The sequence below is a fragment of the Anomalospiza imberbis genome, chromosome Z, assembly GCF_031753505.1.
Source record: "Anomalospiza imberbis isolate Cuckoo-Finch-1a 21T00152 chromosome Z, ASM3175350v1, whole genome shotgun sequence".
In the NCBI taxonomy this organism is placed as follows: Eukaryota; Metazoa; Chordata; class Aves; order Passeriformes; family Viduidae; genus Anomalospiza; species Anomalospiza imberbis.
Genome location: NC_089721.1, coordinates 3175546 through 3201433, shown reverse-complemented (window position 1 = coordinate 3201433; position 25888 = coordinate 3175546). Strand labels below are relative to the sequence as shown.

The window sequence follows — 25888 nt, the reverse complement described above, 5'->3', positions numbered from 1 at the left end:
TGCAAATCAGGAGGTGGAAGTGTCTGCACCTTGATGCAAACCATTTTAATTTTGCACATTCTTAACAATGATTACATCTGTCACTATTCCATGGCAAAACTCCCATTCCCTTCACTTTGTGGTATCAGTAGCATTCTTCTAATCCTCAAGGGGCTGGCACAGATAAAATCCTACTGTACTGCTCTCAACCATGTCCTCATCACTACTGAAAACTTACTGGCTCTCAGTGACTGATATTGAGGAAAAGAGCCATTTTATAATTCTATGAAAAGAGCAGAAGACCTTTCTGAGCAGCTGAACAAAAGTGTAATTGGAAATCTGGACTCATAGAGTTGTTTGGGTCCAAATGACCTCAAAGATCATCTTGTTTCAACCCCATGCCATAGACAGAGGCAGTTTCCACTAGACCAGATTGCTCTAAGGCCTATTTAACCTCCTCCTAAACATTTCCAGGGGTGGGACATCTACAGTTTCTCTGGGCAACCTGTCTCAGTGGCTCACTACCCACAGAGTGAAGAACTTCTTTCTAATCTAATCTAATATTACCCTTTTACAGTCTGAAGATATTCTCCCTTATTGTATCACTCCATCCTCTTGTCAAAAGTGCCTTTCCAGCTCTTTTAGAGGCCCTTTAGGTACTGGAAGGGTCTCTAAGCTCTCTGCATCCTTCTCCAGGCTGAACAGCCACTATTACCCCAGCCAGCCTCCAGCCCTCTGGGCATCTTTGTGGCCTCCTCTGGACTCACTCCAACACGTCAATGTCCTTCCTGTGATGGGAACCTCAGAGGTTGATGCTGTTGTCCAGCAGAGGTCTTATGGAACAGAGGTGGGAGAGAATCACTTTCCTTGACCTGCTGGTCAGAATTCCTTATACTTATATACGTAAGTATATAAGTATATATAATACATATATACATAAGTATATATAATACATCTATTTTATTTATTATGCCATATCCCTGTATATAACATTATTCTGAGCAGTCTGATAGTGCATGTGTGTTTTTTCTGGGCCTGCTCAGCCAGGGGAAATACTGATCTCTGTAGATCAGATTCAGAGGCGACAAGAAGTCCAGGGGCTGCTGTCACCATCCGCTGCCCACCGCTCCTGAACCTTTAAGATACATGAGGGAAAGGAAGAGGATTGGTTTGACGTTCACTGAGAATGGTGGGCTTGTGAGGTTTATTTCTGAGTGCAAAAGTGTGTCTGTGCTAACACAGCCCCCCGGGGGAAGGAGGGCCAGCCGGCAGAGAGAGCGGGGCTCGACACAGAGGATGCAGCAGATGCTCGGTGCCATCTAGTGGGATGAAGCACAGGGAGCACCGGGAAGGCTGAACAAAAAAAAGTGCCTGATTTCGCAGGTTATTTCACGGAGTTTTGCTCACGACAATTTATATTTCTCTGCAGGGCAGAAAGCCACGCTCCTGGATGCATAAATACATACTTATAATACGCACGTCAGCACAGCAAAGTTTAGTGCCGTGGCAGAGATGGTTTTCTCACTGAGAGCATCCGCTGCCTCTTATCTTGCAGCTCCAGCTCTAACGTGTAGGGTTTTGCAGTGGTGAGCAGCAAGGATTTCTACCTGCTATGCCTTTTTTGCTTCCCGGGAACTAAGATTAAAAGGGAAAGAATAAAAGAGAATTAAATTATTTGTGTGGCTGTGAGGAAAGGCTGAGAGAATTTGGATTGTTGAGAGGGGAGAAGGCTCCAGAGTGACCTAATTGTGGCCTTCCAGTACCTGAAAAGGCTACAAGAAAGTCAGAAAGAGACTTTTGAAAGGGACTGAAGTGGTAAGTGAAGGGGGAAATGGATTTGAACTCACAGAGAGAGGTTTAGATTAGATATTAGGAAGAAATTCTGCACAGTGAGGGTGGTGAGGCCCTGGAACAGGTAGTCCAGAGCAGCTGTGGCTGCCCCATCCCTGGAAGTGTCCAAGGCCAGGTTGGATGGGGCTTAGAGCAACCTGGGATAGTGGAAGGTGTCCTTGGCCGAGACAGGGAGATGGAACAAGATGAGCTTTAAGTGCCTTACAGGCCAAACCATTCTGTGATTCTATAAATCATGGCCTGAAATTTCTGGGAAACCAAAGCATTACATGGTGTCTGGCTAATAATTATTAAAAAAAATACCTCTTCCTGCTCTGAGTCTCCCTCCAATGAGGCACTGCAGTGCAGCCATATATAAAACAGGGGAAAATCAGGGTCTCTGAGCTCTGTCCCATTTGAAATGATCAGAGATTAAAGCTGGAGGAAAACAGGAACACTGGTATGGTTGCTAAAGGACTATAGAAGAGTCAACACAACACATCTAACTCAATATTATCCTGGCCAGCACAACACACTGAACTCAGGTATGTCCCTTTTTGAATAGTTCCTGGAATTACTGTAGGAAGCCACAGTTCTATTAACCAAAAGTAAAGAGGCAGTGTTAACACAACTTCTTTCTAAAACTGAAGGGATTATTTACCATGTTTATCTTAACCTTGCCTGTAGGAAACAGAATATGTCACATTTCCAAAAATCTCACCTGGAGGGAAAAATATTGCAAAATACATCCCAAAACATTACTCTTGCACCATATTTTGTGAATTTTGTGTCATGTTTCCCAGTTGGCTCACTATGATATTTTTCAATAAGTTTTATTATGATTTATTTTCACCAAACTTAGATCAGCCATGCTGATATAGGATTACAGCTTCACTTTGCAATTCCTTAAAAGAGAAAAACAACTTAAAAAAAAAAAAAGCTTCAACAGATCCACTTTACCAAATATTTCTTTTTATTCTTAAATCAATAATAAGGTCATTATAAATTTTCTGAGTTTCAGAAAAGACTATCTGCATTCCTAACCCCAAATAGTTTCTGTTCCTCTGACCTGTTGCCAGCAACATTTCTGACCTAAAAGGAGCAGTTCTACTTTCTGCTATCAGAACTCTTACTCATTGCCTGCCTGCCTCTATAGGGATCCCATTTCTGATCCCATTCAGATCAGTCTCTCAGAAAGCTGTTTTTAAACAGGTATCAAATAGGGTCAGGTTGTAAGATTGACCAAGATGCTCAAAAAGCCACCAGAATTGATGGGTTTTCTGTTTTTCTGTATTTATTTTTCTTTTTTTTTCCCTTCCCATTAACATTTAAAAAATATGAACCACCTTAAGAGTCATAAAAATTCTGAGTCTTGATAAATATCTGCAAGTTACCCATTAGGTGTTTTTTTTGTACCCTAGAAATCTGAAGGGTTTGCTCATTCCTCAGAAGGCCTTGCTCTCAAAAAAAAGCCACCTGTAGCTGAGGAACTGGAATTCAGCCAAAGGCAATTAAAGAAATTCAGTCATCTGCCAAAGCAAATGGAACCATGTTGGGGCTGAGAGTCCAGCAAGATAATCTCGCCTATTAAAAAAAAAAAAAAAAAAAAAACAAAAACCACAAAATAGAGGTTGTTCCAGTTGTCTGTGGTCAAATAGCTGAAATGCCAAAAATGGGTGTTTTTCTCAAACTGAGGCACAGGGCCATGCATGACAGCTCCTGATGACTGACACAGCCCTTTCTTTGTTCAGCAGCCTGTGACTGAGAATTTCATTGCTGTGCATCTCACTGTTGTGTTCAGGGAGGTAATTAAGGAGCCTGGGTCTATTTTAGCAAGAATGATGAGGAGTGAGTACACGAATCTTCTCCAGAATTGCAGAGGGACCCCCAGGGTATGATGAGAGAGATTCATGTGCCAGATTTTCTCCCTGCCATCTTCATGTGTTTTCTTTGGGTACTGTTTGATCAATAAATGAATGAATACCTCTGCAGGTAAATCAGTGAAATCCTGGGTTATGCTTCCTCTTGCATAGTCTCTGACCATAACATATTTTTGCTGCTCGAAAAATGATGTTGGGGAGTTTCACCAACCTGTAGTTTACTGGGTAAGATGTAGTCTGAGAAAATAAAATCTTCTTTGTCTGAGTGCATATTTCAATCCTTGTTTTCAACCAAATACAGTTAAAAACTAAAAAGAACCCAAAAATCAAAACCTAAACAAAAAAAACCCACACACAAAAACTACCAAAAAAAAACCTAAAACCAAAAGAATCCTCCCCCAAAAATCCCTCAACAAAATCAAAGTCACTCAAACCTCACAAAAAAGCCCACAAAAAACCCAAACAACAAAAAACAACAACCCCAAAACAAGAACAAAACCTCAAATCAAACAAACAAGCCCAGAATACCCCAAAACCAAAACCAAAACCTGAGGTATATCTTGTTGCTATATCTTATTTACTGTTTTGGGAATGCTATGACCACAATTATGAAACAGGGTACATAATGACAGCTGTGTGCATATTTACTGTTTATTCACAAGTACTATAGAGAGCAACATCAGTAAATAGGTGTTTTCTACAGGTAGATTTTCTTGGAAACATTAGGGTGTAGGTCATTGGGATGTTTCCCAGAAAATCTGGGAAACATTGTATGCTGCAGACAGAACTTAAGGACCTTTAAAAAGTTATTTTAATAATGAAAAATTTAAAAACTTGTTACTCTGAATTTTATAAAGAGTCTTTGCCGAGTCTTGCTTTTCAGCACATTTTGGTGGTTTTTTTTGGTCCGTATTTCAAAATAGCTTTCAACAGTTTGGATGCTGAATGTTCCATAATATCTATCCACAGCCATCAGGATACATTCCTGTGTACCTGCTGTATCCTTTGAAGTCCAGTTGCAAATTGGTGAGATGGAATGAATGCCTGGTCCAGGCAGGGTGCACAGCTTTCTGTGGATTAATGCCATGTGTGGGAATTACTGCTATTCATCATGGTGCTGAGTGCTTTGTAATAAGGCATTGCAGTGCCTCTCTTCACAAATCTGCAGCTACGTGGGATCCCATTAACATGTTGGGGATTAAAGATCTGGCTGGTCTGTGCAAGGAGCTTGAGTGCAAGGGGAAGGATTTACCCCTGCTTGCGCTGAGGATGGCAGCAAGGACCACCACCAAGGCAGGTGCTTTTATCTCTGAGCTTATGAATAAAGGAAGGTGCAGATGAAAGGCAACGACAGCCAATGCGGCAAAAGACACAGCAAAAGATGCTGTGAGTGAAAAGAGAAAGGGGAAAAAATTCCTCCCGTGTGTGTGTCAGCTCAGTCTGCAGGTGGCTGTGTGTCTCATCCAAACCTGCAGGTGTTTCCCTCAGAACTTTGGCACCCACAGCCTTTCCTAAGGGCCTCTGTCTTAATCAGAGCTGGAGCTAAAATCCAAGATGAGTATCACTACTTATTGAACTCTGTAAGAGAAAAAAAAAATAAATAAAGCAAATTCGTTTAAAAGAGAAGTATAAATGGAGCACAGATGAAATGCACCATCTGTCCATAATTTAGGAAGAAAAAAATTTATTTCTGAAAGCAGGCACTTTTTGGTTTTGTCCAAAACATTATTATCAAAAAATAAAAACATAGAAATGCATATTTCAGTTGATCAAAATGTTTGGGAAATAAACATCTGTTCTGCTGAACTCTTTGAGGCAAAAAATATATTGAAGTGAAATATTCAAGTGAAATATTCTAATTATCAGTTGAAATTATGTTGTCTCAGAAATTGCATTTCTATTTTTAATTTATTTCCATACAGTTTGAAAATTAAATAGGAAAAGCTGGCCCTAGATGAAATGAAACATCTTATTAGAATAGAACATTTTAAAAAGTAATTTAAAACTTTGTGACAAAAAAATAAAGGGGAATTATTCAAAATTCCACTCTCTACCTTAGCAACGTCTCTGACTGAGTGTTTACTTCCCATACTTCATTTTAACACACCTCTTCTTCCCAAAAAACCACCAAAAAAAAAAGAAAAAAAAAAGAAAAAGAAAAAAAGAAAGGAAAACCACAATTTTTTTTAAATTAAGTGTGAGAGGCACAATAAACCCCAAACACTTAGGGCTCATATGTAGAAAGCACCTGACTTCTCATGTAATTCCCTTAATGGTTCCCACCATTAAGAGAATAATTTTCCTGCCCATGTAGTTATAGAACCATAAGACCATCAGGTTGGAACAGATCACTGAGTCCAGCACATTGCACTGTCCTGATTAACTCTACACTAAATTTCCCTCAGACATCCTTATTCACACAGGAGGAGAGCCATTGAACCTCTAAATCACAGCAAACCTTTGCGCTATAAATTAATTCGGGGAGCCAAGTAATGGCGAAAGAATGTATAAACCTCTGCAAACTCCTGTTCCAAAAAATTCAGGCTGAAATGTTTCTAACAGTGTAGTCCTTGGGAAAAGACAGAGTTTGATACTAGTGGTGGCCTTCATATGTTCACACATACACTACAATGAAAGACCTGAAAGGTTCTGACTGCAAACTCAAAAAAATGAAGATATTGCACTTCTAATGTGTTCTACACTGTTGCGTGTTCATCTCAGTGGAATATTGAATAATCCTAGTCACAGAGGAGGCAGAGGAGGCAAAAGAAGCTCTGAAAATGTACCTTTGAAAGGCAGAAAAAAATAAAAAGTCTATTTTATAAAAATATATAAATATATTTATAGAAAAAAACCCCACAATTTATTTATTTTTTTAAATTTTTCATCACCAGGTAGCAATGTTTACAATATTGTGTAAACATATTGTAAATTTATAAGTATTGTATGGGAGTGAGCTACAGGAGTGCTATTAAGTTTTATCTTGTAAAGCATCAGAAATCCTGAGACAATCAACAGCTTCTAATTAACTAGAGCTTTCTATACCTTCACAATATAATAAACTGGAAAAATGTTGCTTAACTCATCCATAAAATTATCCAGATCCAAGCTTTCAGATTGTATGCTGTTTCAGCTCCTATTTTAATAAAAATATAGATGCAAAATATCAGTTAAGGTTTGGCAAACATCTGGCTCTGTCCCCCCACCCTCACAGCTTCCCAGGCACAGAAGATCTTTTAATCCTGCGAGTTCAAAAAACCAAAACATTCAGGCTTTTGCTAGGAACATTCAATCCTACTCTTATCAGGGCTTCTGATACAGGCAGTTTTCATAACAGTAAATGCATCCCATATGCTTCAGAACTGCCCCTGACAGCACAAAGTGCAGACAGCTGCTGCTGCTGCCTTCAATTACACCCCAGCCTTCGGTGTCTGAAGTGAGGGGTGGTCTTCTCTTTGGCTTCTGCAAACTCCACAGCTTGCTCCTGGAGGAACACTTCCCTAAATATCTGTCTCCTGTACATGAAGAAGACATGTTTAAATATGCTAGTGTCAGCTTTAAAATTTAGAAAATAACCAGACCCAGGCGTGAGATTGTCCCTTTTTCATGGTGGTTAAGCTACAGGTTGAATGGAAAAATAATTTTTGTGGCAGGGCACCAACATGAGCAAAAATAAATCTTGAAGAGTCTGCTTAATTTGGCAGTTTCAGCAGAGCTTTCCTTTCAGCATGGTGTCCTCATCACCAGGGAAAACTGAATTCTGACTTTCCAGGGCTTCATATGTTGTGTCTACTGCAGCTTGGAGGTGAAGTCCTCCCAGGAAGTCACAAGTGGGAGAGCTCTGTGCCATGTGGAAACTCTCTGTGCTGCATTCACAGAATGGTTAAGGTTTAAAGGACCTTGAACCTCATCTCATTCCACCCCCTCATTCCACCTTCCACTAGACCAGGTTGCATTCAGCCTGTCCTTGAACACTTACATGGACAGGAAGTCTACAACATTGTCTATAACAAGTTAGGAATCGATAGATTTCATCTTTTTTCTCCTTTTCTGAGACTTTATTGATACATTCCTTTATTCAAATATTTTATTAACTGCTTCTTCCAGGGAGCAGACTTGTAATTTTCTCTTTTTCACCCTGCCCTTTCTTCTTCTAAAGGGAGTTAGCTTCACAGCACCCTTCTGGATTTGAGGAATGACAAGAAATGGGGTTTGGGTTTGATCCCAGAAAAATGAGACAAAAATTATTGGGAATTAAAAAGCTACTTCCATTTGAAATAAAATCATCTGGTAATTATCCCATTTAGTGTGTGCATGCCTGTTTCTGCTTCTGTAGTAGAAGTGTGAGCTTTACTCTTGAACAAATTTATAATAATTTCTAACAGATCACTAGTGAAATTCCTTAGGAACTCAAATAAAGAAAGTCAGTAATTACAACCACAAAGAAATAGATGTAATTAAATGAGAAATGGAAGGGTATTTTTGCTATTTTTAATCTCTTATATTTCTGCATTTCAACCATTAAATCAAAATAATAGTGGCATTCAAATAAGAACAGTAAATTTTAACACAGAACACCATATCAACTTTAGTACCATTTTTGGGATTTCAAGTTTTTATTTTTAGTGGTTTTATTTTTTTTTTCCTGCAGTAAGAAAAGAAGAAAGGAAAATTCAGAAGGCATGAAAAACATAAATGAAGAGAAAAGACTTCTTTAATAGGAAATTATATTGTAAGAATTAATTATTATATACAAAAACTGTGTAAAACAATAGCTGTATAAAGTTAACAGCTATATTTTTAGATTTCTTGATTTTGCTGCTTTGTGATGTTATTGTATGTGTGTAGGTACATATCATTATTGAGGAGTGGTGAAAATTTTGATCTTTGCTGCCAAGTGTCCTTGTCATGGAGAACAGGAGCTATTACAAACACAGACTGGCTTAGGAGTTCCTGGTGGGGAAAGATAAAAAAGGAGAGAAGGAAGGGTGGGCTGTGTGCAGAGAGGATTAGATAAGGAATAAATGGGGACCTGCACTAGGACACGGGTGAGTTCTAGGACACAGCAGAGCTCAGGACCACAGAATCACAGGATTTGTGAGGAACTTTCCCATCCAGTGATCAAACACAGGAACAGATCACAATGAGAGGATGGGGAGTCTCCCTCACTGGAGATATTCCAGAACTGTCCAGATTCAATCCTGTGCAACGTGTTCATGGACAACCCTCCTTGTGCAGAGATGTTGGATCCACTGAGGCCCCCTCTGAGTTCAGCTGCTGAAGAGGAAACTGGAATACATTTGTCTGTGATAAAAAATCTGTGATGCATCAGCTACATTCAAGAATAAATGAGATGAGAAAATCTCCACATGTCTTGGCTCTGTTTTTACTGAGTGTTTGTCACAAAAGAGTAACAGGGAGGTTGGAATTATCAAGGAATTTCATGGGAGAGGGAAACATGAAAAATTTAGAAACATGGGGTATTTCTGTAAGGATTCAGGGAATAGTGGAGTAGGTTATCCTAGGCCTCAGTTAATAAATAGTTGCAGATGGAAGAAAAAAAACAAAATAAAGATTAGGAATTAAAAAAAAAAATGTATTTCCATTCTCAGATGAAGCAGAGTGCTGCAGTGCACAAGACAGAGGCTTGGCCTTGAAGCTAAAAACTACATCCATCACCATGAGGGCACTATCCTAATCTTCACCCTACTAAAATGTTGAAATAATATTGGGTTAAGAAGGTCATCAAAATAGTAATAGATTTTACCCTGGTAGAAAATACAGACACCAAAAAAAAAAAAAAACAAAAAAAACCCCAAAAAAACCCACAAACAAACAAACAAAAAACCCTGCAAAACACAAACAAAACAAAACAAAATAACACCCCCCCCCCAAAAAAAAAAAATAAAATAAAATAAAACAAAACCAAAACCACTAACTCTGAAAGCCAGTGTTGTGTTGTGAGGGAAAGAAATAGAAAAAAGAGACAAACAGTTCTTAGGTAGGAATGGAGGCTTTGATTTAGAGACTGGACAAAGGTTTGAGATAGGGTTTGAGGATTTTTTTATTTGGCACAAACCAGAAGCATGTGTTCACTCCACTTGTGGTACACCAGTAGCACCAGCCTCTCTTTGTAATTCATGGCCTCTCATTTTAACTCATAATGTGTCTCCAAAAGTGAGATGCACAGAGGTCAGTCTGAACTCTCTATCCCTCTTATCTTTTGATTGCCTACATTCCCCTGCCCTCTTTAAACAAACCATTGCTCAGATATGATAAATAACAGCTCTCCATACCTATAAACTTTTGACTCTAAGAGGACCCCATCTGGGTCTGTTTAGCAACATTGCTTCTCTGGTTGTAAGGTCTGCTAATAATTTGGACCAGGAATGTAAACCAATAGAAAAGTGAGGTTATATTTTGTCTGTAAAGCTTACATACATAGGGTAAAACATATTGAGAACATAGAATGTTGGGGAATAAAATGAGTCTGAGATAAAAAACAAATGTTTCATAGCTCTTGTCTCCTCTGTGCCAAGTAACCAGCCCTATTCACTAGCTGTGGATTCAAAAGATGGATTAAGGTTTGGACCACTTTGCCACTGAGCATTTATAGACCATTTAATCCAAAGTGTCTTGGAGTTCCAGTTAAAGAGGCTGCAAACTTTAGAAATAAGCGTGTTATCGCAGTGCACACAGCCTCATCTTCTCCTACTGTGTTTCATCCTGGGACTGAACCCTGGCCTCCTGAAATGTTCTCAAAGGTCAAGTAATCATTTTGTGCTGAGTCTTCTGAGGTTATGAATGCTGCCCATGTCAGTTAATTTCAGCTGTATTAATTCACACAGTGTCAATATAAGTCCTAAAACATCCATCAGTTGAAAAGTCAGTTTTGTCAAGATCAAAAATCATCTTTGCAACAAAATTCCTCGGAGCATTCTTATGAAGGGAAAAGACTGAGATTTAAGCCACTGTTTCCAATCAGAGGGAATTGAACCCGTTGAGGTAGGAATGAAATATGTCTGTTCTCTTTGTTGACGAGCAGAAGAAAATTCTCTAAAATTGAATCTCATCATTTCACAGACAGAAATTTCCTTTTTTCTGGCAGACCTGCTAATAGTTTGCTTTCACAGTGGACAGCTGGCAGTCATCAGTGGCAATTAAATCACAATTAGAGCAGACGCAATTTCCGAATTCTACAAAAATCTTTTTTTTCTTTTTTTCATAAATGCTCCTTACTCTCATGAAAACAATAAATAGAAGGAACAGCTTTCAGCTTTTAATATACTCTCTACAGAAGATCAAAATAGTTAGCATCACCAGACAACAGCCCATCATGTCTAAACAATAATCACATAAAAATGCAGTAAGGAAAATAATTTGAAATGTGATCCAGCGATCACTGGCCTCATCTTTCCAAGACAATTTGGAAACATACCAAAGCTTTTCTATTTGTTTTCTAAATCACAGTCTATTTGCAAGTCTGATGACACAAAATGTTGTGTGCTATGTTTCTGAATGATCATATTTTATTTTTCTGAAATTGGACAGGAAATAATTTTGATATATTTTTTCCCATATAAGACGTGATGTAACTTGAGTAAGAGTTCACAGTACTAGTGACAGTGGAGGACAGAATACTACAAAAAATTACATAGATTATCAAGCAAGTAAGATATTTGCAGAGAAGATGAGGGTGAGAGTGTTTTAGCAATATTGAGAGTAAAATGGCTTAGCCCTGAAATACTGCAGACAAATAAACAACAGCAATTTGTGAGTCGTTTGCTGCTATCTACAAGACTGAAGACCTTGCTAACCTAAAACATACCTGTACCTCTAATCCCTATGATAGGTGAAGAGAACCTCTGACATTAGCCCAGGGCCTCAGCTGCCTTGTGTGCTGTTGCCCATGGTTAATGAGGAAGAAGATGGTTTAGGAGTAGATTGAAGGAGTTCAGTGTGTACAATGTCTTTAACTTAGTCTGATATTAATGTGTTCTGTTGTAGATGTGAAAACCATCAGAATGAGAAAAATAGAATTTTAGGGAAAGATGAAGATCATGGTAGGATATGAAATCAATTACAGTAAGATGAAGTTAAAAAGATATTTCCATACACACTTAAGAGAAAATTTATGTTCAATGAGATAATTTTTTTTATTTTATTTCAACAGGAAAAGATGTCCTAGAGACTAAACAAACAAAGAAGTCAACACAATATGGCAAAACCCAGAGATAATTTAACTTCCAGCATCAAAAGCAACACTGATAAAGGGGAAGAGTCTGAGGTCTGACCCGAGCTCCTGGGGAGTGTGTAAGTATTGTCTGTGAAAGTACAAATAGTATGGCAGTGAAAAGTCTGGAGTTTTTGTCCAAAGCTCAGTCACTACTGGTGCTCTGCAGTAACAGGTCTGTGCAAGAAATATCTGCCTAGAGAAAGACAGCATTGAAATTAGAAGACAAGCTGATACTGAACCAAATTCAGGATTTTCTGATGCCACAAACTGGATTATCAATTATGATTTTGTTTGTTTAATCAGAACACGCTAATCAGTGCAATCTCTTCAATGTGAAGTAAAAATAATCCTTTATTTAGTAACATCAACATTATGAAAAGATGCAGAGTACTTTGATATAGCAATGCCCATAAACCTGTGTAAAAGTTACATTTTGTTTATAAAATGAAAGATTCTTGTCTAAAACTCAGACAGCTGATAGGAATGTTGTGCTACTGCTGCACAACAGCTTACAGCAGGATTGCTCTACAGCTGTGGTGGTTTCAAGAAATAAAGGGTTTCAAGAAATAAGGTCTTCTTTTGGAAGGGGATCTGGATTTTTATTGTGTCAGTATATATATTTAGGGGGAAAAATGGCAGCTTTTAACTGTGAAAATCCTTATTTATGCATGGGGATTTTGTATGATAATATGCTTGTTTTGTTTTAATAGTTAAATTAAGGTTTTAAAAGATTTAAGAGTTTACCATAAAAAAATTTAACAGGTTATGAGAAAAATCCAACATTTGCCAGGTGTTCAGGATTTGTACTCTTAGGTCTGTATTTTCAGGAAACCCAAACCAAATATTTGTATTATGAGATTTCAGTTTTCCCAAGGACAATCTTCACTTTTGCCAACAGATGGGAGTAGAGTCAAGGAAACAGTGAGCTTCTGGTGTCAGTATATTGTTCATAGCACTGAGACATGCTTCATGGAACTGCAAATGAAAACAAAATACTGTCTTAAGGGAAATACTATATTTCTTTATATTAAAGAAAATAAAATACTATATTAAAATACTGTATTAAGAGTGTGAGGGAGAAATTTCATAAACATATTTCTTAAAAGATAGGTCTCAGTCAGGGAAAATATGCAAAACAATGCTTAATATCTTCAACATAGTCTGATTTTTGACCTAAGCTTCCTGAATTGTGTCTCGTTGTCACAGTCTCCAATCATCTTATTGAGCAGTGTTAAGGAGGAAGAAAGCACAGAACTCTCCATCTGCCACTGAAAAGATGATTCATGAGCACAGAGTAGCCATCAAGGTCACCCAAACTGACTGACCAATTCCTCCAATGATGACCAGAGAGAAAGTGACCTTGTGTTAAAAGCTTTTAATTACAGTAAACCAAACCACTTGTATTATTTTCAGATAAATGCATTTTCTGTTGCATCTCTTTGAGTGATGAATGGTTTCTGGTCTAAATGAAAGTTTGGGAAAATGCATGCTTATAAATAGCTTCTCTTACTAGAAGATTTGCAAGCTCTGCTGCATCTTGAAAGAAAAATGTATTTTTTGGCCAGGCACAGAGCAGAACACCAGAGCCTTCAATATGCTCACACAAATTTAATTGCCCTATGTTTTAATTCCTGGGTCAATACCTATTCCCATTTCCAGTCCATGCCTGAAGATTTGGAACATTCTCCTGTGGTACCTGCATTTCTCCACTGACTACAGAGACAGGGTAGTGAGATGCACACCTTACTTGAGCATCCCAAATACCTGGTAGGATGGGATTGGGTCACAAGGATGTAATCTTGAGTAGTGAATTGATAAAGACTTTATCAGAATGTATCTGAGGAATAATTTAAATAGTTTTCTTTTCAGAAGCTAGGAATCTTTAAAATTGTTTATAAAGTCCTTTGTCTTAAAACTGTCATGTCTAAACATGAAAAAAGTAGACATTTCAGGCTTATGTTATCTGACACATGCTTAACTATTTAATTCCTTTGTGAAATTGCATGCTTAAGTAAATTCTTATCAGTTTTATTGACAAATCTAACACATTCCCTCAAAATATTTTGATTTAATTGAATCAACAATTCCTGGTGAAAAGTATTTAAGTATGTCCCTGTCAGAAATCACTCAAGTATCTGTTATATCTACGTGAAAGGACTTATGTCAGCACTGGATTACAGTAATGCATCAGGAACTTGTTCCAACACGGATGAGTTTCCCGTGAGAGACAGTGAAATAAGCCACGTCCCTGGCACATCATGAAGCTGTGTAGTGGGGTTGTTCCCCTCTTTGAGAAAGAGTCTGGACATCAGAATTATCCCCTTCAGTCCTTCAGGAAAGGCCTCGGGAGGATCACCACCACAAGCAGTGACCAGAATTTCCACTTTGCCTCCTTGCATGAGGTGATCTCAACTGAGCAAAGTGTAAAATGTAGAAACACAGGTGAACGTGTCTAAAATTAAAGTCACTATCATGGACCATTGCCCTTTTTTGACCCCTGTCATTGAGCAAGAATGCCAGAGAAATGTCCTTACTTCTCAGAATGAATACACTGACTCTTAAATTGTGTCCCCATAATACAAGTCTGGAATTATTAATATGAAAATCAATTTTTATTAGCAACTACTGAAATTATATTCCTATTTTATTAGCATGTAGTTTTATGAATATGTCAGAAAAAAAAACCAAAAACCTTCTTCCAGTTAATGATTTCTCTTCTGTGTGCTCTTAATATAAAACTTCCAAATCTCATTAGCAGAATCAGCCATTGAAATGCACAATGTTAATAAAGCACAATGGAAAACTGCTGATACAGTAAGTATGGAGTACAAATGTGGTAACTTTTATAATCACAGTGGAAAATTGAGTACCGATGTTGTATACTATTACCTTGACTAATATGGAAAATACATTGGCAGATAAAAGAGTATAGGAATATACTTTTTATTCTGTGAGTTAAGGCAATCCAAGACTTTGGTAGATCTCTTAGAGACTTTTGATCTGAAATCCACTACTCAGCTGTGGTCTTTAGATTCACAGAGATGATCCTGTCAATCCTTTAAGCATATATTATTTTGTTTTGTTTTGTTTTGTTTTGTCTTGTTTTATTTTGTTTTGTTTCTGAGTATGTTAACTAGGATTTTAGATATAAGATACTTTTTCCATAGCTTGATTTGTAATCCAAGATTTATCTCGTAATCAGCAGGATTTAACCTCGTTTCAAAAGCTGAAGTCCACAAGCAGAGCTTGTTAATCTGTTTACACAAATATATATTAGCCATATGCACAGCTCTTTGGACTGCTTCCCACACTATTCCCTGGGTACCAGGAAGGCAAACAGTTTTGATAAGATTACTGAGAGAGTACATAAATAGAAAATGGGGTGGGAATTAGCTTGTGCAGTTGAACAAATAAAAGTAGGTAAAAACAAACAAATAAAAGTAGACCTAAGCACCATGTCTACATGTCAGTTTGCTACCAAAAATCAGACTTTAGCCAATGCTGACAGCTTGTTTAATTCTTAGGATCTCAGGGTCCTTTTGTCTGCCCTAATGGGCAGGGTGATTCTCAGACTCTGGATTCCACCTTCAGTGGCCAGGCTCTCAGCTCAGATATCCCTGGTGCTATCAACTTTCTCCCAGCTAGAAATGAGGAGCCAGAGCCCATCACAAAGATAACTGGAATAAGGGTGGGAAAACACCACACTCGTCCAGGTGTGAAAACAGGTTTGGCTCAAGAAAGCCCTGTTTTGTTATCAGTTTATATTTCTTCACAGACTTGTACATCTGTATGAATTCTCAGTACAAAAGAAATTTTCTATGGCACATTATGTGAGCTGCAAAACAACAGAGCTTTCCTATGTTAGGTGATGACTCATTGTAACATGCATGATGTTGCTGGACATTTGGAAATGGTAATTTTCATTGCTTTACTAGAGTTTATGCTAAGCCTTCTATAGAACTCCAGCACAGAGTTGATAAACCCACTGAGTGATGAGCCCTTTGAGATATTGCTGAACGAAGGCTAACAAAGAGAGCCCCAGTGAGAACCTTACATCTCATTACTTTTTATTCTGGGGGGAAATGCTGTGTGTGGCAGTAGCTCAGTTGTAATTAAACAGGATCTGATATATTATTTCCTTCAGTAAAGTACAGAACCACTTCTTACTAGTACTGCTAATTAGACAGTAGAGAAGGTATCATGAAAAAATAATGACCACTTTGCCAGTCCCTAGTTTCCTGGGCTGGGGAGAGGGAGCAGAAATTGCAAACACCATTAAGATATTTCACTCATTTTGCATTTTGAAACCAGAGCAAGAGAAATGGTGTTTGGATGCAATGCCCCACATTTTCAAAGTTATGGTGTGGCACCTACCTGGATTTCACTTGAAGTAGAGGACCTCTGGATTTCAAACTTGAGAAATCTACCTGATAATGTTTGCTTTCAAATGTGAAAAAGTGGCTGATGCTGTTTCCTAAAAGTAAGCTTCTATGGTACCCAAACAAAACCTGTGAAAATTCCTTTTATACTGATTAAACAGTAATTACCTTCGTAATCATGTTGCGCAGCAGAGTCTTGGCTCAGAATATGAGCATACATCATCAGCTCTCCTGTCCTGCATCATACCTTGAACAGGTTTTTTCTGATTAATGGATTAATTTGTTTCCAGGTGAAAAGATGATAGCATCGCTCTACTGACTCTGGAAGAGTGAGATTGTCCCTGGTGAAGACACACAAAGAGAGGCAGTAATATTTTAAACTGGAAACAGAACACTTTCAGGGGTTACGTGACAGGGCCCTGTGTTTCACATAATCACAGAAGAGTTTGTCAAGGACCATAAAGGCCATTTTATTCCATCCCCTGCTTTGGGCAGGGTCACCTTCCACTACCCCAGGGTGCTCGAAGCCCTGTCCAACCTGGCCCTGGACATTTCCAGGGACAGGACAGCCACAGCTTCTCTGGGAAACACATCTTTATCACCTTCTTTGTAGATTCTCAAAAGTCACCTGGACATAGTTGTGTGCAACCTGCTTTAGCTGAACCTGCTTTAGCAAAGGGGTTGGACTAGATGATCTCCACCCTTACAATCCCAACCTTCTATGAATCCACAGTTCCGTGACATCTTCTTCCGGACTAGCCTGTTGGATCTCCATCAGGATCTGGAACCACCTCTGGAACCAGAAGCCTGATTATAGAAGATAAACACACCAAGGTAACTAAACCCAGAGAGAGAAAAATGGTATCAACTAAGAAATCAATGCATGGGCTATGTGCTCTGAAACTTTTCTCTACCCAATTGTTGAAAACACTCTGGCTGGCCTGATATATCCCAAGTCTGTTTGTAAAATACATATACCCACTCAGTGAAGAGTAGCCCCAGTGAAAAAGAGCATGGCAGCTATTTTTGCATTGTAGCTGTACTGATACAGAGTGAAAGGGGTAGAAAGATAACAACAGAGTAAATATCTCTCCTGAAAAATCCCAGGGCAATTTAGCTTTGCAAGTACACTTCCTTACCCTACCCACTCCTGCAAAAGACACCTAGGGAATAAATTCTTTCTTGTGAAAAAGGACAGATCTTCCATGGTGACAAGTAGTTGGAACTGTAGTTTTTTTGCTACAGCTGCAAAAACATTTCTAACTATTATTAAATGCTTTACCTTTTTTTTTTTCTCCTGACTCTTTGCTTGAGTTTTCCTTCCTCTGTGCCCTTGCATTCCCTTGAGGTTCCCACATGCTATGAATCACTGTCCCTCATCAAATGAATGCTTTATTATCTTACTTTTTACTCTGATATTTTGAACACTTTTCTTTCATTTTTTTCTTTTAATATTTTTCTGTTATTTGTGTTGTTTGTTTCTATAAATGAATCTATAGTAACTGGGCTTCTTCCAAAAGAAATCAACAATTGGTGCTACAAGCACTAAGGAGGGTCATTAAACCTTTTCAGAAGTTGAGAATTTTTACCTTCATGCTTTCTGTTTTTAAATATAGGATGAAGAGGTTATTTATTATTTACAGTATGATTTGTTTTATTACCCTTCATTACTCCCAATGTTGGTAGATGAAGACTGCAATGCTGGGAAGCCCCAGCATCTTCCTGGAGTACCTATCCTTTTACCATGCATTATAAATTAGATAATGAATTACTAAAGAACCAAGCTGTATTTTTCCGAACAAGTTAGACACTGGTGACTCTGCTGATATTCCTAATGTTCTCTTCAAAGACCAAAATGCTGATATGGCCAGGAAAGATTTTCAATAACTCTGCAGCATGCAAACTATGCAAGAGTGACCTCCAGGTCCAAGATAAGCACAGCATGGCCCCTGAAGACTCAGACAGAAAATGAAACCTTTTTGTCTCATCTGCCTTCAAAACCTACAAGATTCCCATTTTAATTGTTATATTTTATTTATAGAGCAGCTGCCTACAGGGCTAACCCTGGGTATACCGGACACTTGGTGAAAGAATTTCTTCATCTTTTTTTCTTTCACTTCAGTAGGCTTTCATTCTTCCTTTGCTTGCCCTGTCAACTTTTCTCCCTCAGATCCCACCTTGCCATCACATGTTTTCCAGCCCAGAATCCCCTCAAACCATATCCCAATTTTAGGAAGGAAGTCCTTTTTAAACAAAATTAATGACTTTTAATGTGACAGTAGTTATTAGAAATGCTGTAATTTATGGTGATGGCTTTCCTTTCTCAAAGCATTGGCTTTCAAGGAACAAACTCAGAGCTCCAGTTCCCAGTTTTTGAAGTGCTCTTTGGCATGCAATGTGTTTTTGAGGAAGAGCAAGCTGTGGTGCATACACTCCCCTGGACTCATCACACATCACTTCCAGTACCTCACGGAATTATGTGGATGCCCCAGGCTTCTTCTCTTCTCAGCATTGAAAAATGTAGATATCTGCTTAGTATATTTTATTCAATCCTGAATTCTGATTCAATTCCTGCAAATATGGCTTCAGTTAATAATAGTAGGCCAGAATGGTCAAATTCCCCTGAGATTTCTTTAGCAGGTAGGATGAACCTTCCTCCAAGGGACCATTTTCTCTCAGCCAGCTTGAGACGACTTCAATTCCCATTGCACCGTCCAGGAAAAAAAACTACACTACAACTTTTCCTTTACATCTGGTAGTTAGAAGCAACAAAGGAAAAAGAAATTCTGAATCTTCTATTATATTTAGTTTTTTTTGTTCCATGGTATTATTATTCATAAGACTTTCTTAAATGTGAAATTAATAAGAAAATAATACATTACGCTTTTTCTGTCACAGAAATATGTGAAGGGCTTGGTGGAACACCTCCAGCATTCACCTGAAAACCTCACTATTTAGTGCTCTTCATTTTAATACCAATTCTCTCCAGAAATTTGTGCTGCAATTAATTCAAGCCATCTAAATTTAAAGCATAGTAATTAGGCAACCAACAAAAGGGAAAGTCTACCTTTCCAGGAAATTGGAGCCTTAAATATAGCTCTCATCATTTAACTATTTGGATTTTAAAAGGAAGAAAGGTATTTTAAGGCAGAAGCTTCCTGAGATGTAGAGATATATGAGCTCAGGCCCTCACTATCAAACAGGATAAAGCTCTGTATTAGTCTGGGTGAATAATGTGATTTCTATTACATTTTTACCTTTTTTCAGCTAAAAATTTTAAGTAGTATTATAGAAGGTTCAGAACTAACAGAACAATCTGCCTTTTCTTACATAGAACTGATGAATTGAAAAGTGTTGAGTTAGACTTGATATCTCAAATTAAAAAAAAAAATAAAATAAATCTAAAGGATACCTGCAGCTTCTGACAAGGGTTCATAAGAGTTATGATGTGCTCCTAGTAGACATTTGCAGCACTGCATGTGGCCCATGAACTCCAATAAATGAATTTCAGAAGATGGTGAAAGATCTCCTGTTCCATGGTCTTTGATAAAAAAGCAGCTCAGGAAATTTAATTTAATTTAATTACAAGTTTCCGCAAAAGAAATCCTAGCTTCTTTTCTGATTATTTCTTTTTTATCCACTCTGGCCTAAAATAAAACCTTTGAGGACAAAGTGAAACTAATGATATTTCAGGCTGTCACTTGCCCTGTTAGACCACCTGATGAGGCAAGATTCCAGCTTGAGAATTTGCCCTATGAACTCTTTAAACTGTAACTTTTTCAAATTGCTTGTCCAGGAGGTAAGTGGATAGCTTTCTCCTTTCTCTTTCTTTTTGGGCAGTTCATAGAAACGGACATATGAGGAGCAGCAATTTATATGAAAATTTATTATTTTTCCTTTGTCCTGTCTCTAGTTCCCAAATACACTCATTCCTTTAGAAAGATGTGGAAAGCTCCATGCTCCCTTGATATCAGTTTCTGGGTAAGTCAAACTGGGCTCGTTTAAAAACTTTAATTGGAGGATGATGTATTGCCATTTTCCCCTCTCCCAGTAACACAGTCGTGTCACAATGATATGAGGCAATATGGTCAGCAGGACACAAAGAAAACAAAATTCAAAGATTACTTCATTCAAATGAAGTTGGGAATTGAATTCAGTTCAGATAACACACAGTTATAATACAGTTGATCTGCACCCTAACGAGGCAACATCAAGTTGGGTGAATATGGAATTTATGACCTAATCTCCTCAAGTATTTTTCTCTTCCCCCCATTCCCACAAAAATGTACATTAATCCATACCAGTATTATTCAATCTAATATGCATTGAGTTTGAGGAGGCTGGTGTGAGATCTAATTACTCTACTCATCTGATGGAGAATAACATTGGAGGTGTCAGATTAATGTCAACCTAGAAGAAATACAAGCAACTACTATTTCTAATGGCTTATTTTCTTCCACTCATCCTTTCAAGCTTTGTAATGCTTGAAAATTGCAAGTCTTTATTATTATTCTTATTAAAAATAATAATAATAAGTTAATCACTATTCAGTTCTTTCCTATTTGGGGAAATATTTAGGTGTTTGTTTAACTTTTCTTAAAACGTTCAGTGACAGACATGAACAGTGGTTACATTGGATCTTTAGCTGTATATACACCGTATTAGCATTACATATTTTTAACATTCTGATTGAATGACTGAACCACGTGTAGGTGCCTGTCAAAGGCACAGTGTGTTTGTACACACACAGTGCAGGCGAGCACCTCTTCTGTTTTCAATTTCAGTAGATAAGTGTGCTGATCGCAGCTGGGGCACGGTTAATTTTCTTCCCAATGGCTGGTGTGGAGCTATGTTTTGGGTTTGTGCTGAACACAGGGTGGATGACACAGAGATGTTTTTGTTATTGCTGAGCAGAGCTTGCGCAGAGCCAAGGACTTTGCTGCTTTTTGCACTGCCGGGCTGGGAGGGGATGGTGGTGATTGAGAGCTTAGGAGGAGACACAGCCAGGACAGGTGACCCCAAGTGACCAAAGGGATGTTCCAGACCATGTGACATTGTGCTCAGTGTATAAATGGGGGAAGGAGGAGGAAGGGGGAATGTTTGGACTGATGGTGATTGTTTTCCCAAGTCACTGTTACATGTGATGGGTTCAACTCTCTGGAGGTGTCTGAACATGGAAAGGAGGGAATTCCATTTTTTTCTCTACTTGTGTGCAAGCCTTTTATTTTCCCTAATTAACAGTCTTATATCAACCCATGAGTTTTCCAGCTTTTATCCTTCCAATTCTCTCCTTGATCCCACTGGTGGGGGAGTGAGCAAATGGCTGCAAGGGGCTGGGGGCTGGATGGGGTTAAACCATAACAGTCAAAAATCCTGGTCATTTTAAACCTTCTTCACATCACAAAACTAGGCTGGCACCTCTGGTCTTATGTTTTGAAGTGCTACATTCATAAAGCGCTGTTCATATTTATTTCTCTGAATTATTTTGAACCTTTGAAAACAGAAGAGTCACATTATTGCAAACAACTTCTGTATTTTTGAAATATTTCTTCATCATAACCATTTTGGAAAAATCATCCAGTCCCCATTGCATACCATAGACAGTGTAAAGTTTTTGATCTGCTTCTGTGCTTTCTTAAGAAAACTCCAGACATGCATAATAAAAAAAATGTCTGGGAGTCCTTTGAAATAAATTTAAATTCAGGTGTTATAATTTGACTTTGTTATAACAAGTTATAATTTATTATCAAATTGTCACTGTTAAAAATTATTCTTAGGATTTCCTGATGTGTTCCCCGAAAATATGTACACAGTAGGAACTTTTGTCAACCAGATATTTAAAGCAAAATGGCCACCAAACACCTCATTTTCAACTTGAAAGTTTTCTTATAGTCTTTTCTCATTTCCTTAAAGGAATCTAATAATATTAAAGCTTTCACAAATATTATGTGTGAGAGAAATACAACCACTTTTTTTAAACAATTTTTTATACAGAAATGACACATGTAAAGATGTAGGTTTGATAGGAAACTTTGCTGTAAATGCAAGTACTTTTGTAGTCTTTGAGTATTTTAACCTCTGCTTTATTTTGTCTAGCCATTATCCTTTTGAAACCAGTTATTGCTTTTATATAGAATTTCCATCTGACTTGAAAGACAAATATTCAGTGAAGCAGAGTTATATCAAGCTTCCAATTGCAATAGATAAAGAGAAAATGTGCCTAAAGATGAGATAATTGTAATAGTATATATTCAGGGACAAAGTCATGAGCCAGAGGTTTAAAATCATTGATGAAATTTATATTGAAACAAATTCTTATTCACGCAAATAATCCAGTAGATGACAATAGTAAATATGAGTTAATATCTCATACAAGGAAAATCTAAGTATATCCTATCACAGCTGTTAGAACAGAAATTTGGAATCCAGTCATACCATTGCATTTTTGCTTCCTTTTTTTTTTTTTTTTTTTCCCAAGCTTTATTTTGGCATTTCCTGCAGTTAATCTCTGTTGGATCACCTGTTGTTCTTTTAAGTGATACAACTGCTTTACTCCTCAGTGAAGGAACCCATATGCTGGATAATCTGCTTCTCCCTGCTATGGTTCTATCTCAGTTCTTATCTTAGAGATTCAAGAGTTTTATACTCAGGTCTCTTTTAGGCAAACTCAGGGACCTAAAAGAGTTCAACTCTTTTAGGTTGAACTCAGGGAAAATTTTGGGAGCATATAAACTAGATTTGGGAGATATTAGGTTTGATTCTTGTGATGCCTATCTTGACTAACAAGTTTTAAATGGTAAGAAATCAAAAAAGAAACAAAATAAAAAAAAAGAATCTTGTTTTCAAATGTTTATGCAACTTAAAAGCAACAAACAAATAGCAACAGTCTTGCCATCTGCTTCATACATTTTAAAGAAATGTTTTTTAGAAAAGAGAAAAATTAGCAAGGAAAAATATTGACGAATATAAGCCTTGATGATTAAAGTTCATTCTCTGATACCTGTAGACTAAATCTAGTGTGTTATGATTGATCCTTAGTTTTATACTCCAAATGGTTCAAGCACAATATTAATTTTACCACAGATATTCCACAAGTGTCAAGTTTCCTATAGAATAGGTATAAGAATGTTTAGATAACACTTTGAAATTGCAAAGTATAAATTGTTTAATGGACTTGCTCATTTCCCAGTTACTTTCCATCAAAATGTTTAAATCATATAAACTTTTCTTAATAAATTAAATACAAACACTTATTTGCTATCAAAATAGAAAAAAATTATTGTTATATAAAATATGAAAAAAAAAATTACTACTGTGTAGATTTCTGTTTAAAAACAACTTGAACATTGGTAAATTCAGGGGAAAAAAAGCTATAATTTGATTCTGGTTGCCAAATTATTATTGCTTAATGACATGATTACAGATTGTCTTTATGACAAGAATTTACAGAATAGTTTAAAAACAATTCAGAAAATTAATATTTTGAAAGATTATTGCTATTCATTTGAACAATAAAATCAAATCCAGCTGATTGAAAAAAGGGTACAAGAAAATTCTAAAGATAAAATTTTAAGCTGTTATAAATTTTCTTTCAATTTTTGTAAATTAAGATTCATTTCAACACATAAATTATCTTTAAGTGTTTCTCAAACCACATTATTTCTTTCAGACAACATATCAGTTGAAAAGACTATTGACAAGGATGTTTGGTTTCCAAGCAATTGATGAACTACTGAAAAATAAACCCTTGAAAAATAATACTTTTTTTGAAAATAAGGCTACACATTAATTGACCTCCAAAAGGGAGGACAACAATTAAAGAAATAATATTAGAATTTTAATGACTTGAATATTTTAAGACAGAAGAAGTACATCTGCTTTTCCCTCATGGAATATTATAGCTAAACCTTTGTCTTTCATTTGGTAAATTTATCTGCACTGCTGTACTCACAGCTCAAATAATCACTCTGGGCACAGAAGACCAGGTGGTCATCTCCCCTTTTCTTAACCAAACATGTACATAGCCTCTTAACTAGAAAATTTTGCTACCTGTAAATCATCAAAAATTCTTGAGGGCACTTTTTCTGTCAATTAAAGTCAGCTTCTAAACAAAATTTCTTTTTTTTCTTTTTCCTGCCAGAAGCCAAAGAAGCTTCCTAATTTATAGCAAAACAGTGTTTTAGCCTGCTTCTGATGGGAGATTTCCAACAACCTGTTACTGAAGTCCCAGTTGGGTACATGTGGCCAGGACAGTGTTAGAGAGAAATGTGGATGAAGCAGGATGTGCCTTCTGATTCTACAGTCTCTGAAAATTCATGCAAAGGCTTTGTTGAACCATTTCATCTACTACATGCATATGTTTGTGAAGGACAAAAGTATTAATGGACAATAAAAGGGCGTGGATGTTTCTGGAGCAAATGACATGGATATGAAGGAATTGCAGAAAATTATGAGGAGTATCCAGCAAATCCAGTAAGATATACTTTTAACAAAACCCTGATTGTTTTAAACAGCATTTAAAAGAAAACAAACCACAAAAAAAATCCCAACTTCCGCTTGCTTTTGATACTTTGATTATGTCTAAGACTTGCTAAATAATTGATATTACTTACACAAGACATGGAACTGGGTAACAGTGATCATCAGAAACACTACAGCTTCCTAAACCTTCTTTCCTTCTGGAAAGTGGTCATGAGAGCAGCAGAAGGAATTTTGACCTCATAATCGGTGCAATTCTGCCCAAAAAAGAATAAAGTGTGAAATTACTTCAAGGACAACTGTAGGAAACAGGTCCCTCCAGGATGGCTTGATCTCCCTGGTATTGAGGTTCTTCAAGATTAAGTGTCAATCTTAAAAAAAAAAAAAATAAAAAAGAAAAAAAATATATACACACAGAATTAGGAAAAATTTAAGTGAATTACTAACTATTTATGTTTGTATCACCTGCATAATTTTACATATGATAGCCTGGAGAGGCCAGAATTTATTTTCAGTCTTATGATAATTTGTCCCTAATCAAAATTATGTTCAGAAATATATTTTTAAATTTGATTTTTAATGATTGACCCAAGGGTGGGCACAGAAATTCCAGTTATTGCAAACAAAAATAGAGCATCTTATAAAACTTTTGTCTAGTTTGCTCATTATTGCTCTAAATCTCTTACCATTCCCAGAACTGTGGCAACATAATGTACAAATATTCATAGTCTGCTTCAGTGCAATGTGAGATAAACTGGTTTAAATTCGTAGCCTTTCTGATTTAAAGATCTATTAAGCTGACTGACCACACCAAAACTGATTAGAAACAATCATTGGATCTGTTACTGTGACTCAGCTGGGAAGAGAGCAATAAACTAATAATGGCCAACAGCAGTCTTAAAACACAACAGCTGCTTTTGAAGAGTTCACGTATTTATGCCCCAATATCCTGGTGTTGAATACATTCTTAAAGTGTCTCAAAATAGGTTTATCTCTCTCCTTATTATCTAGTATATGTTATTAAAAATATCACATCAATTAATATTTATGTATGTCTTTATACATAATGTTTTGTAAAGATTTATATTCTGGCCAAAATGACACCC

General features: G+C 37.1%; 1 long non-coding RNA gene across 1 annotated transcript; it reads right to left on the bottom strand.

The window, feature by feature from the left end:
• Nucleotides 1-1424: 1424 nt before the first annotated feature.
• Nucleotides 1425-16990, bottom strand: LOC137464740 (uncharacterized). The gene is made up of 2 exons (XR_010994394.1): nt 16933-16990; nt 1425-1614 (listed from the first exon to the last, which is right to left on the bottom strand). It is a non-coding gene; the product is annotated as an uncharacterized lncRNA (long non-coding RNA).
• Between the last annotated feature and the right edge of the window lie 8898 nt (nt 16991-25888).